The sequence below is a fragment of the Prorops nasuta genome, unplaced genomic scaffold (genome assembly GCF_024137725.1).
Source record: "Prorops nasuta isolate Cenicafe-Biocafe unplaced genomic scaffold, Cenicafe_Pnas_1.2 PNAS00018, whole genome shotgun sequence".
Classification (NCBI taxonomy): domain Eukaryota; kingdom Metazoa; phylum Arthropoda; class Insecta; order Hymenoptera; family Bethylidae; genus Prorops; species Prorops nasuta.
In genome coordinates, this window is record NW_027116815.1 from 1941852 (window position 1) to 1956284 (window position 14433).

The following is a 14433-nucleotide window of genomic DNA, read 5'->3' on the forward strand; positions in this document are numbered from 1 at the left end:
CCCAAGACCACCCTGAATAACAAATCGATGACTCTCCATCCGCCGCTTGGCTAACGCGCAGTGTATTTACCAAACACTCTCGAATCAACTCGCCACGCAGAAAAACGTTTGAAAAAGAAATCAGACTACGTCGATTCTCGCTAACGATTCCAAAATCTGCATATCGGATCTTTGGATTTTTGCTACGAATATGCAAGAGTTTTACTTTTGCACTAAGCTTTACAGTCCTTTGGGGAGCATCATGAAAATTGTGGTTGTTTATGCAGTTATTCGATGGCTCTATTCCTTTAACTGAACGCACTTTGTAATTTGTTAATTACACAAATTTCTAATAAAAAAACAACGAATCTCGTGACATGTACAAAGCAATACCACAAGTTCATGTTAAACAAAAATTTAGCATTTGAATGTCTTTAAATCCTTTAATTATATTTCTACATCACTGAAAAATAACGAGTCTGATCCAAACGTTTTGCATTCCTGCTTAAATTCACTCGGTTCCCAGTATATAGGATCGTAAGAATCCTGAGGAGGGAGTCAAGGCGAGAGAAAAGAAATCAGAGAGTGGCAAGAGGTTGGCTATTGGTCAGGGAGTAGGAGCAGAGTATAGAAGGCTGAGGCAGCGTGACGTAGCAATTTAAGGTAATTAGACGTCATAAAGATCGCTCTGGAGGGCCAGTGTCGTGGCAGAAAAGGGGCGCAATAAACATAAGTGAGAAGCTGAAGACGACGGGCGTGGAGGTTTGTCGAGTGGCAACAATAGGATTTCCGGGGTCTCCGTTGACAGGAGACCGCGAGTGATCGACTCCTTTTGTGTCCTTCGCCAACCCACCTGATTGTCGCGCGATAAACTTTCGACAAACTCTCCTCGCCCCCCCCCCCCCCCCCCCCCCCACCCTCCACTCCACCTCGGAAGCTAAATAGCCAAAGGAAAAACGTCCATGACGAGTCGTTTGCTACTTGACGCACGGTTCTCCTTTGGCAGAAATCCGTTTAGAGTAGGAAAAAGCCATTGTGCGATTATATGGAGCCGGATTACCGTACTCTTAAGCTGTCACGCGACAAAGGATAATTATCTGCCTATTTCTGACCGTCCACTCGATGTATAATGCGCTATATGCACAACGTATTTTCATCGAAATCCCTTCTACGAATCGAAGGAGAGAATTTGTCAAAATAAATGCGTAATTTTCCTCTATCGTTGTATAAAAATGATGATTAATAACTTATTACGTGAGAGGGTGTATTATTTTAGGACAAAGTTGCAGAACTACTTGTGCACGAGAGAAAATGTTAGTATTCGAGGAGTATGATCGCTTGTTCGAGGTGTCGAAAGGAGATATATATAGGAGAGGAGAGGGACGTAATCGTAAAGCTGGCCAGAAAAAAGAAGAGTAGCAGGATTTTTGGTAGCATCTGCCTACTGTCCTCGGTACATTAAGTCCTGATGCCTGGCCCCGGTTCACTCTCGCCACAAAGTTTTTCCCTCCTTCCAGAACTCTCATCTCGGTCTACTCATTCATCTCGAGGAGCCTCTAAGCCGGATTATCCGAGCTATGTGAACCAAAACATACCGCGGCATCTTCACCTTGCTTAACGTTCTCGTGAAATCGAAACCCAGCCTCTCCTTCGGTCATGCTATATATAGACTGTGCGTAAAATAAAATTGGTCGGAAAACCACAGAAAATTATCGTATAGCAAATTTCTTCTTTTTATTTTCGCTTATAATTAATATTTTAAGTAAGGAATACGCTTTGAGCGAGTCGGGAGATCAAGTAGGTATATTTATGGGATGAGATCGACCGATGCAACGTATATATAGATATATAATTGTGATATGCAGCATTGGTATATATATATATATATATATATATATAAGTATGGATAGAGTTAGTGGAGCGTCGAGAATCAGAGATGGCCATGGGTTATCGGTCGGTCTCGCTGGATGAGCGCGAGAAACGGAAGTGGCTGCTGAGCGACGCGGTTACTCAAAGACACCTTTATCAGCCGATTTACAGCTTTCACCGGCTCCGACTGATGACTCTTCAGATAATTCGCTTATATTCGTGTTCTCGCTCATTAACCGGACTCGGCGTGCCGCGGCTCCTTCGAGAATTATGCGCTACAAAATTCTCTCCTCTCTCTCTTGGTTTATTCCTTTTTCTAGTATTAATTATAACAATAAATAAATATGCACAAGACGAGTGATTAATATTCATGAATTAATTATCTGGCGAAGAGTACGTATATACAAAAGAGAGTTTTATTACTCTTATATATACACTAGGGAATTCATAATTTAATAAGCGAACGATAGAATTGAAGTTGACCGGAGGAGGGCCGCCGACATCGAGAAGATCGATCTTTTCGGGTCCGCAGCGGAATCTCTGTGAAACAGACACCCGTGTTTTATCTTGTATCGGAGGAGCTTCTAGGAAGTCGAATCTGCTACATTGGGGAGGGCTACGAGCTACGATTCCGATCTCGCGAAGCATGCTCTGCCCCGGCGGAACACTAATCCAATTCTTTTTCGGCGAGGCGCCATATTTGGCCAGAGTCCCTCCGTGGTATACCCTATATAGCTAAATGCTTCGAATAAAAATATTCCCTCTTCTTTCGAAATATATATATAGCAATACTCTACGGCCTCTACACAGTATATATATATATATATGTATATCATCGCTATAAGCTTCGTAATTTCAGCCTAACTTCAAGACACGAATATCGAGCAGCAGTAAAAAATAAGTACGATAATTGACGACACCGATTCAGGCTGGTTAATGGTACCTAACGAAACTATTAAAAAAAAGGGTAATAATGATCCTCGGAGCGAGTATAATGGTTTTTCTATGAATGACCGTTGGCCGAGGAAAGCGGAACAGTGACAAGTCCGATGGGAAAAGGGCGTGACCCCGTGACATTCCTTTCACGATGAGGCGTCGAGAAACTTATTACAATTTTAATGGTCCCGCGCACAGATTATACGCTTTGGAACTTGCTGGTGTCGTCTCCTCGCTCTACGGCGGTTGGTTATATACCAATTCCGCAATGCCGTGTCGTCGTTTATCCTCCTTGCTGGGAAGAGCGGGGGGTTAGACGCATTTTACGACTAGCGTGTTCGCTATTTACAAAACAAAAGTTATATATATATATATTCGTAAAAACGCACGAATCTTGACGAAAACTCGTTAATTATTATTCGCGATGCTCTCATCATTTACGAGCACCCGTGGGAGAGAAACGAGCCTCTCGTCATCAGGATCATACTAGGAATACGATTTACCTACTTTTGCGAAAGAATTAAAATTTTACAGCGTATCTGTCGCGAATAGATCATCTCTCGTTGCACCATAAATAACTCGGCAGGATGAGCATCGTTTGTTAATCCTAGACGACATTGGCTTCGGGAAGAGAAGAAGAGAGAATCATAAATTACCGATGCGATGTGCAAATGAAACAAGAGATCGCTTGGCTTTCTCCGGATTGTGCTGAATAAATGAATAAAAAAGAGATTTAAACCGAAGCATCCCGCGCGCGTAACAGTTTTGCGATATCGAGGGATCTTTCGAGAACTATATATATAAAATATAGGAGAGAATGGTAGAGTAGCTGCCACAGATTTTTTCGATAATTGAGTTTAAGTTAAAAGCATTTTGCTCGTTGTTTCGTCTATAATCTTTCGTACATTCTGAGAGAAACGCGAGAGAAAGAGAGAGAGAGAGAGAGAGAGAGAGAGAGGGAGGCTGGGTATGGGTGCCAGAAGGTATATACACGTATGTTACACACACACACACATATATATATACATGATAGATAAATATATGCATAGAGAAGGCAGAGGTTCAAAGATAGATTGGCCGATAGAGCCATAACGCTTAAAATGAACGCTGTCCGAGAAACAAATAGCGAGTATGGCCAGTGGCAGTGGTAACCATGCCACGCCTGACCCTCGTTGCTCTCCTATCGTCGCCCCGAGGCGCGCCAAGGATTCGTGGAAGCGATCTCTCCTCTTCCACCTGCCATACATCGTTCGGAAACCGGCAGCACGAAATCACCTCGTATTTAACCATTTACCATTTAACCTTCCTTCCAGATATAATCTCTTATTCCGATATTCCTCTCCAAATACCCACAATTGTGCCTACTCGATTTTTACATATACAGGTTCGGTCGGATGATTCGTGTCAAGAGGCGGAGGTCCACTCGAACCTCCGTAGTGAGGACTAATCGTGTGATTAGCAGTAGAGAGAGAGAGAGAGAGAGAGAGAGAGAGAGAGAGAGAGAGAGAGAGAGAGCAATGTTACTCGAGTCACTTCTCTGTCACTCCCTGTAGTCCCTCCATTTGAAACGAAGATAAAAATTCATCGTTTGCTCAAGAGAGAAGCTAAACAGAAGTGAACGAAAGACAAAGATCAGTAAAAAAAATTTGGTCAACTCGCATTTGAAATAAGAGACACTACAGGCTGTTTCAGAAAAGTGACTAGAGTATCTTTGCTCTCTCTCTCTCTTCCCCAGCGGCCAATCACGCGCTTACCCCCACTACTCAGCTTCCAGCGGGCCTCCACCTATCGACGCGATTCATCCGACTGACCCTGTACAAATACACCAACGTACACCACACGGATCATTGCTCGAGCAAAATCCCTCAAGAATGAATATAAAAATACAGAGTTTCACTGCAGAGCGCTCGGTCACTCGCTGAAAACTCGCTGAAAGAGCAAGCCGGAAGTTTTACGATCGGTGATTAAAGCGCTGACAAAGTTATTTAATGTTGGTCGTGGAGGGCGCGCGATGGAATATATATATATATATCGGCGGTGAATCATAAGCGCGGCGCGTAAATTATAATCAGATATCGGGGACAGGAGCAGTGTGCGGCTTTGTGCATAGAATGAATAATAGCGCTCGGCAAATGATGGCGCGAGCGAGAAAGTCGGAACAAGTCGGCGGAAGTCGGGAGGCACTCGGCAGGGTAGAAGCAGCGCGCGCGCGCGCACGCGCAGAAGCACCGAGGAGTCGCGCCGTCGCTCGCTCGCTCGCTACACAGGTGCGCGAGTACGCGACACGGAATTCGCGCCAGCTACCGAGAGATCGAGATGGCCGCGATGTGAGAAGCCGCGATAAAATCTCCAAACGGATTTACGAGAATTGCGAGCTCTCGATATATATATACGTCGCGATAGCCGCTTCTCTTTCGTCCAGGATCAACCTTAACGTTTCATTCGTCGAGGAAGCTACCGAATAAATACCAGAGCCAGTGTTTGTGTGTGTGGGATATATGTAGCGTAGGTTCTTGCGGAAAGCAACGGGAAAACCGTGTACAGCGTATATATATATAGTGTAATATATTCAGTGCTTCGTGCAAACGTTGTTTTTTCCTAGGAAAAACTGAATTTTCCATCGGAAGCGACGTATGTGCAGCGCGACCTCGGTTCACGCGGGGACGGTGCGTCGGCTCGGAAAAACTTTTCCTCTCCTTCGAACGATCCGGTCACTCGCGCTCGGTCAGCGTTGAAAGAAAAAGTGTAATTATTTGACGGAGTATCGAATGGCGTGGTGGTTGTAAAAGGTTTTATTATAGCGGAGTTGTCGCTGAGCAGCCGGGCTCTAAATGGCGAAAGAAAGCTTTGGGTGGGGGTTGCTCGTTGGATACCGGGAAGAGACGGTTGGCGCGTCGATAAATCGTAGCGAGGCGCGTTATTTACGGCGCGTCATTACGCCTTGGTAGACAACGACGAAAGAATCCGCAAGTCGGTAGCTTAAAGTTAATTTATTTTATCGCGCTCGCGCCGAGCCTACCGATGATTTGCGCTCGCGTCCCTCTCTCTAAACCAGCGCAACTCGTGTATATATGTATTATGCCATATATATATATCTTTAATTCCACCCGGAGATTTTCCTCCTGCGCGTTTGTAATCATATACGGACAATTTCACAGACATATTTTATACACTATTTCGAGAGAAGTCGAATGTCCAGTTTTCGGGTAATAAAGAGGTTGCATCAGAATGATCTTTTCAAGGAATGCCGTGTTATAATTGCTTACGATGGGTTCGTAATGGGCGATGGTCGAGAAATGAGTTTACAGGCTACTTTTACGACACGGTCACCCGTTATAGAAGAGGGATAGCGCGAGAGCAAGCATTAGAAAGTACTCCACGCACACGCGTCTCTATATACTATATATATATATATATAATAAAAAACGACTAATTCGAGGAGGAGGAGGGACCATCGGTGCAAATGATTGCCGCACCGCGCCAACTTTCCGCGCCGCGCGCTTGCGTACAGAATAGACCGTTCTTCTCGGAAGAGACACTCCCCATTAACATAGGCATTTAACCAATTTTATGATTATTACCAGACACGGAATGCGCATGAATCGCTGTTACTTTCGAGCTTGGAAAGTCGCGTAAAAAGTCGCGTGAAAACTGCATCGCGATACGGATCTCGCGTCCCCGGTGAAATCTACGAGTGGATAGTTGCTCGCTCTACCTCGAGGGAGGGGGGGGTAGACCACGAAAAGCAACAATCGAATATCAGGGCTTTTCGTCGGTATTCCGACAAGGGATAAATTATAGGAGGTCGTTCAATTTTCCGCGGGCATCCCGAGAAATTTATCGACTTGGTTGGTAACGATGCCTGCCGTTTTGCCGATGTCTTGCGGAACGGTGAAGAGGATGGTGGGGGGGGGGGGGGGGATATCGCGAAAAGAGAGAAGAAAAAAGAGCGGAGGAAGAGAGTTGGGACACAAATCCATTCGCGAGAGACTGTCACCCCTTCCCCTCGGCTCCTCCTCATCCCTTGTCGAACAAATCGGTACAAACGATCGTCGTAAAGCAGTTAAGGCAGAGTTTATATACGCCTTTGGCCGGTCAGCGCGGACGGCCCGAAGGGAGATGAGCGAACCGATAGGGAAACCGATAGTCGGACTCTGGGCTTTTGACTTGGCCTCCCCCCCCCCCTCCTATCCCTCCTTCCCGCCGTTTCTTCTTCCTCATCGCTCCTTCTCTCTCGCCTTGTTTCTCTTTCTCCTTCAATCGCTCGAGAACCCCCGCAGGGAGGACTTTTTTCAGCTCGGCCAACTTACAAATATCTCTAACTCTCCCTCGGCTCTGTACCTCTCTCTCTCTCTCTCTCTCTCTCTCTCTCTCTCTCTCTCTCTCTCTCTCTCTCTCTCTCTCTCTCTCTCTCTCTCTCTCTTTCTCTCCATAGGCCTTTTGTCTCTAAGAGGATTCCCCGAGAAATTTGTCATTGATTCCTCTCAACCTTGTCCCCTACCCCCACCCTCAACCCCTTGAACCAACCATAACGCATGAAATGAAATTTACTTTTTAATGCAATCGCTTCCTATCGAAAATTTCGTCGACTCTTTTCCTGGAAGCGATCGTAAAGATCGACGAAATTTCGGTATATCATTACGGGCTATTAAAAATATTACAAGAGAAAAGTCATTAATCTTGATTTTTACGAACCAGTTGGGAAAGTGTGTTAACTCGGGTCATTTATGAAAGGATTAATCTGATTTCCTAGCACTTTTTCGTGCCTCATCGCTCATTGGCCGCGTGTTTTATTTTATTTTTTTTTAGTTTCTTTCATAAAGTATATCTCGGGTTCCGGGCGCACTGCGCAGTGGTGTGAGGTGAAGGAGAGCGTGAAAGCGCAGGCGAAACGAAATGATCGCGGACTTCGGGATGGCCCGGTATAATTTGGGCGTTTATGACTCGCCAAGAACAAATAATAATTTAGTGGGCGTTTTCGGCCTTCACCCCCGGCAAGAAGGAAACGAAGATGAAGACCGGAGGAGCAGCGGAGGACGAGAGAAATATGAAAGATGAGCGAGTGTGTAAAAGTGGAAGGGAGAGAGAGAGAGAGAGAGAGAGAGAGAGATAGGCCCCTGGCCGTCACACTGTATAAATAACGAGTGGCGCCAACCAAACTTCCACTGTTACATTATCTCTTATGGTTTACACGCTATAGGGCACGCCACCATTATATTGCCGTCTACCCTTTTCTCGTATACACTTACACCGATACTACGATTCACCACTACCACTACTCTTCTCCTCTGGCCGGTGTACGTGTGCCTGCGCATGCAAGATTTCGCACACCACGCACACGGCACACGAACACGCGCACTTGTATTCTCTCTCTGTCTTGCTCGAGTACACGCGCTCGCCCTTGTGCGCGCGTGTGTGTGTGTGTGTGTGTGTGTAGTGCCAAGAGCACGCCAAGTTGTTGAAGAGTGTTGGGGAAGGGTTCTCTCGTCGCGCCAAGCAGTGGTCCGCAGCCAACCTTATAGGATTTCTTATTAGTCTTACGGCTCTTCTCTCAGGTGTGAGAAACTCCGAAAGACCAGCGAGCGATCGGTGCATACCGGGTGTCTCCATTTTTCTTCGTCCCTCTTCGAATCTTCTTATTCCAAGAGTAAAAATAGTGTTTTTTTTTCGCGAAAGACCGATGTTTCAATTAAATTACGTAATAATAATGATTTTGGGAAATATCACTTTTCACGTTTGTTGATTTTCGTAAAGGAAATCATTTCGCGAGTCGAAGACGCCAGTCAGGCTGGTGGGAGAGAGGGCAGTAATCGTGCTAACCACGTGACGTGTCAGCTGGTAAATGGAAGGGCAGAGCTATACCAAAGTCCCGAAGATAAGCTCGTGATTAATTATTGCTCGTGCATGATGACTAATTAGCTGGACTCTGAAACCTGCATACGCCCCCCCTCCCCCCTTCCAGACACTGTTGTCGAAAAATATTTAACGAAGAAACATTTTAATATTAATTAGCAAGGAGACTCGTTCCCCATAAAAATAATCCGCTTGGTTATCGTTGTAACTGTGTTCCAACTATTACAGATATTTCATTCCCTGCGTGAAATATTGACGTTTTATCCGGGAGAGAGGCACGAGAAACGCGAGCTACTCGAAATAAGAGTGCGGAGGGAAATACTCGTCATTCTTGTAGCAAAATGTTTCCTGAAGGAGGAGAGGGGGGTGGTCGAGGGGGAAAGGTGAAAAAACGCCAAGGCCGCGTAAAAAGGCGACTGAGACGAAAACCAGCTGTTTCCCATTTTCTGCCCTCGGCGGTGATCCATTTCGCATGTGGAATTGACGCTTGCGGTGTGTTCGCTGGGTGAAAAAGGACTCCCCCCCCCCCCCTCCCTCTTCCGACGCGGTTGCTCGCCGCACTGTCTCTCAGTGGCCCGGCAGAAGATCGTAAGAAGACGCTGCTAACAGCTTTCTATTTGCATAGCACCCCCTTTTCATCCGAGCGCGAGCCCCTTTCGACACCGACGCTATTTGCATTGAGAAATTGGCCACCGACCTCTTTCCTTCCCGTTTCTTACGCCAATACGCCAGTACCGCACCCTCACACCCCACCTCTTGCGATATATCACGCAGCCGCGTACGTACACACACCCCGTCCGCTTGATCCCAACATCAAATGCGACACTTCATTCCATATTAACGCCACGCGTTTGCCCGCGAATACACCCGAACCGTACGTTTCATGAGAATTTTTTCTCTCGCATCGTACACTCACCTTGGTATATATATATATATATATCAAAAGGAGAAAAAGAAAGGAGAGCGTCGCTGTATCGAAACTCGTAAATCCCGCTTTATCAGGGATTCGTTAGAGGACGTTGTTCGAGCGTGGAGGAACACGTTAAAATTTCTTACCGCTTAATCCGAAGGGAGAGCGCGCTCGCGCGCGTTTAATCCAGGTTCATTAGGGTTTCCGAGCGTTCGATCATCGTTAATTAAGCCGGCGAGAGTTTACAGGTGTCGCTGCGGGGGCTAATCGGTATCACGCGAGACTTTCGGCTCTGGACTTTTTTCTCTCGTCGGGCGAACCGTGCTTTCCACGTCCTCGGTACACGTGTACTCGGTGGCACGCGTGTGTCCCGTACGTGTGGACGCACCACTTAGCATTTATAGCGTCGTTGTCGTGCGTGAACGCGAGCGCAAACGTGCTGCACCGCGTGAATAGATAACGAGCGCTTAACGCGAACCCACCGAGAACGAGAACCAGAACGCGCTCTTTTCCTTAGCCTCCCCCTCGCCTCCTTTCCTCCTCCTCCCCACCTTCTTCGTCGAGTACCCCATGTGTATAGCGCAACTATCGGTCTATCTGCATACACGACACGTTCGTTACAATTACTCGCTACAAATTTCATTCTTACCCCGAGAATCGATCGATTTGAATCAATGCTAAAACGATACTCCTATATAAGTATATCGAGACGAATCTATTATTGATTTGACTTTTAAATAGAATACTATTTCAATACTTTTCTTATTAATTTAGACTCTTCAGGTGTTTACTCATTCGCGATCGAACTTTCTGTCGTGTTCAGACACGTTGCAGGAGTATGAAATCTTTACTATAACTGGTATTAGGCATTTTGTAATGGAATGACGACGAAAAGCTTGTTTACGCAACCATGTGTAATGATGCATTTACTTTATGTCTATTTGTTGCAGGTCTCTGGAGGTGTGTGTGTGTGTGTGCGCATGCACCTTTAACCCGGATTTTGTCGCGTAGTTTTTCGCCTCTGAAGATGTCGACGCGATGCGAAATGCTACTCGGATCCAACTCATGTTACAATTTAATCATCGGTTGTTCCAACATTTTCACTGATGCTTGAATACAAAATCTACAACATAATAATTGTAATAATATAATTGTGCGGATCTCTTTCTGGCGAGTAATTCAAAGCACTTGCTTATTGTACTTTTGTATCAGCTGTTTTATTATTACTGTAATATTATTTTTGTTAGGAAAAAACTCTTGGCTACAACTTTGATTTCACTATATTTTATAATTATAGAATAAGCTTTTCAATTGACAATTACTGTATCGACGAATTTTTAATAAAAAACAATACAATAAAACAAGATTAAATTATTGTATATGAAGATACTCTGATAATACACGATATTCAAGGGACATTCTCAGTATATGTCAAATAGATATTTGGATAACCTCTAAGAACGCTATAACGATGTCATAGGGATATTTTCATTATTAAGTTATATTCTAGTAAAATTAATTATATAGCCACAATTTTTCCACCAACTATATATACATATCAAAACACTATAATGCTCGGTTCGACCCAACGTCACACCAAAACCCACATTGATTAAGTATACAAAAACTCGACGATCAAGATGTTCGAGCCAGCAAGATCCCTAGCTATCTCTAATCTCGGTAAGAAAATCGGTGCAAAGTCACTTTACCCGAATTTTCTTCAGCTTCTCCACTGGTATACAACGAGGTCCAGTTTAAAGCGTATATATACCTATACCTATATCCACCGTGTATACGAGTCGTTGCACCAAGCGAATAGCGCAAGAATCGTGGGCGTCGCGTTATAAGAGTTCTCGCGTGTGTTTACCGGGCTAATTCAACGATCCGCTTGGTCTCGATTTTAGCCGCGGGCTGACGAATTATTTCTCACGGCTTCCACGGCCCTGACACTCTTCCAGCACTGGCCACTTGCCAGTTTCGCAGTTCCTCGCACGATCCCAAGCATCGTCAGCCTCCAGCACCACTGGGACCGTAATTCTCGAGCGTTCTATTATGCTATATACGTATAGACCCTTCCCTTTCTCGCTACATTCCTCTCGGTGCATCGATCGTTGCCTTAATTAAACTCGCCTGCCACGCTCGCTCAACGCGCGTCGACTAATCCTCGATCGATGAAAAATATTCCACTCCCACCAGAATCGCCAACCAAGAGACAAATTAAGGCGAACCGTATAGGAAAGATGGAAAATTCAGCTTAGGAACAGCACCTTCCTTGGCGATGCATCGGGAATTACCCGAGCAGTGGTTTCTCACTACTCTGCCTGCAGGTGGTTTCCCTCTCCTCCTGGCTGGAATTGGCTCGAGTAGCCGGCAGCGAACTGGCCGCGTCGAGATCGAATTGATTCCGGCGAAATTGCAGGTAAAAGACCGAGTAAAAGACCTCATAGAAGCTTTGCTTATATATATAAAGTCTCGGAGAATGAAATACGTGAAAAAAGGATTTTTCATCCTCGACTCGAGAATCCACGCTGAACTTTTCGCTCCAACTGGAGATTCCACGAGTTTTCTTATATACAAACGTACGTCCGAGGGCTTATTAACATTCCTGACTGATTAATTTCTTCGTGATAAGGGCGAGAAACTGGGGAAAAATATTGTTATCGTATGTTAATTAATAAGAGTCGATAAGCGTGCATAGGAATAAACGTATTCTCAGTCGTGGCGAAGGATAATTTTCGAAATTATGGGGCCCCGGGCTGGAAGGCAGCAATACTGTAAAATCTCCCGAGCGATGTGCACCTGCCCAAAGGCAGGTCCGATTTCTATCGCTATTTATGAAGGTACACACGGACCAAACGGCGCTGCCAATTCCCCCCCCCCCCCCCTCCCCCCTCCTAATGTATTCCTTGGCGAGACCCGGATAAGCTTCGCAGCAACGATCGACTATCGCGACAACATGTGTTCGATAAGCGGATCGATACCACTGGACAATCAATTTTCTTCACCAATGAGCTTTATATATATATATATATATATATATACAACAATGTAGGATACAGCAGCTCGACCAATGTCGCACACTTTGCCTCGGTAATTTTTGTCAACGAACAACATATATCAACAAGCTGATGCAAACTGTCCGACGTCGTGACACGATGCGAGAGTCGACTAAACCGGACTAGAACGAATTAAACGCGCGTTTAATCGACTTACCTTTATTTCCATTTTAGCGCTGATAAGGAAGGAAGGCTACGGCTAGTATCGCTGAATAATAATTGACAGATAGAGATACGATTGGGGGACGCCGTGTCAATGATTAGCTTGGAACATTTTGACATTACACTAGTTTCGCGGAAGATCTTAGAAGTTGACACGTGTGACATAACAGACCATACATTAACTGTTAGATAGTAGAAATTATCTCCCAGCGATAGTGTCTTCGTGTACGACGATTAACGGCCAGTTCGATTTTTCTGCGTACAATTACAACCTTCGCTAAACGACACCTAATCGTATATGCACGCTCGACGTTTGTCTTTTGCTGCTTAGAAATAATTGTTGATTCTCAAATCAAAACTTCCCTGTTATATGTATACACGCTGCTGCAGTATTTAGGTTATTTTTTCTTCGACAGGAAATTGTATAGAAAAACGTGAAAAGTGTCTTGAGAGGAGTTTGTTAGTGTTCTGATAAATTCTTGGAAACGTTCGATGGACCGCGCGATGAATTTTGATTTAAATGGAGTCAAGTTCGCTTGTTTGGGAAATTAAGAAAGGTGAAAGATGCTGAGTTTGATTACCGAATGGTAAAATTTCATTGGATGGAATAAAATTTATAAATATACAAAAAGTTACATATACTACAGTGTACACAGTCGTCTGGTACCTGGTCCGTTAAATTTTCGTGTATCTCTGAGAATCTTCCTAATAAAAAGTCTGCGAAAATGCACCCAAGAAGGAGTTTTCTATTTAAGGCTAATAATCGTAGCTCCGAGTCGGATAGATAAAAATTACATTTGCGTGTGGGCCGCACGCATTAAGAAGCCCTTGGCGAGTATTCTCTGTTGCACGATTAATTATACTCGCGGATCGCGACTTTGAGTAATTAGTGGCCCATTAGGTCGACGGTACGCACTGCGACTCCTCGGATAATGCCTGCATAAACCAGTAAATTTTCGCGGTCTGTGTGCGCTACCGTGAAGGCGTATGGAAAAAAAGGCGAGGGAAAATTAAGGCGGGAAATAAAAATAATCCACTGTATATAGTCTATATACAGGGTGAGGCACTTAAGCCGCCCCAGAATACGAATGCCGAAAGAGGTGTATCTCTTTAACTATAACAGATATTCAATTTTTCCATAGGACATTTTCGAAGCCTCTTGTTATTTGCTTTCAGAAAGGTTCTATGCAAAAATTGAATATCTTTTATAGATGAAGAGATACGCGCCTTTCTGCATCCATATTCTGGGGCGGCTTAAGTGCCTCACCCTGTATATATATATATATATAGAGAGAGAGAGAGAGAAGACCGTAGAAAAAATAGTAATTATTAATTACCAGGTTGGCTCGGTGCATTATTAACGAGAAGGGATGATGCTCGATTGGTGGGAAAGCGATAAGAGGAATATTTATCGGCTTGTTAGTCTCATTCTGGTTGGCAGTGGGCAATTGGACGATAAAATCGTGGCTCGCGATCGGAAAAGCGTCGTGGAGCGCGCGCGGCTGTACGGGTGGCGAGGCGGAAAAAAGAAGAGACCAGCGGAAAAAAAGAAAAAGAGAGCGTTGATAAAGCAGAAGCTTAGCACTTTGGCGTTGGCTTCGTGGCAGCTTCGCGTGCGAGTCGATGCGATGCGATGCGATGCGCTATCTCGTAATCGCGTGTATGGGC

General features: G+C 44.8%; 1 protein-coding gene across 5 annotated transcripts in view; it reads right to left on the bottom strand.

Annotated features, from left to right (window-relative positions):
* LOC136780234 (optomotor-blind protein-like) overlaps positions 1–14433 on the bottom strand; it is a 73157-nt gene that overhangs the window by 43457 nt on the left and 15267 nt on the right. The gene's annotated exons all lie outside the window — the stretch shown is intronic.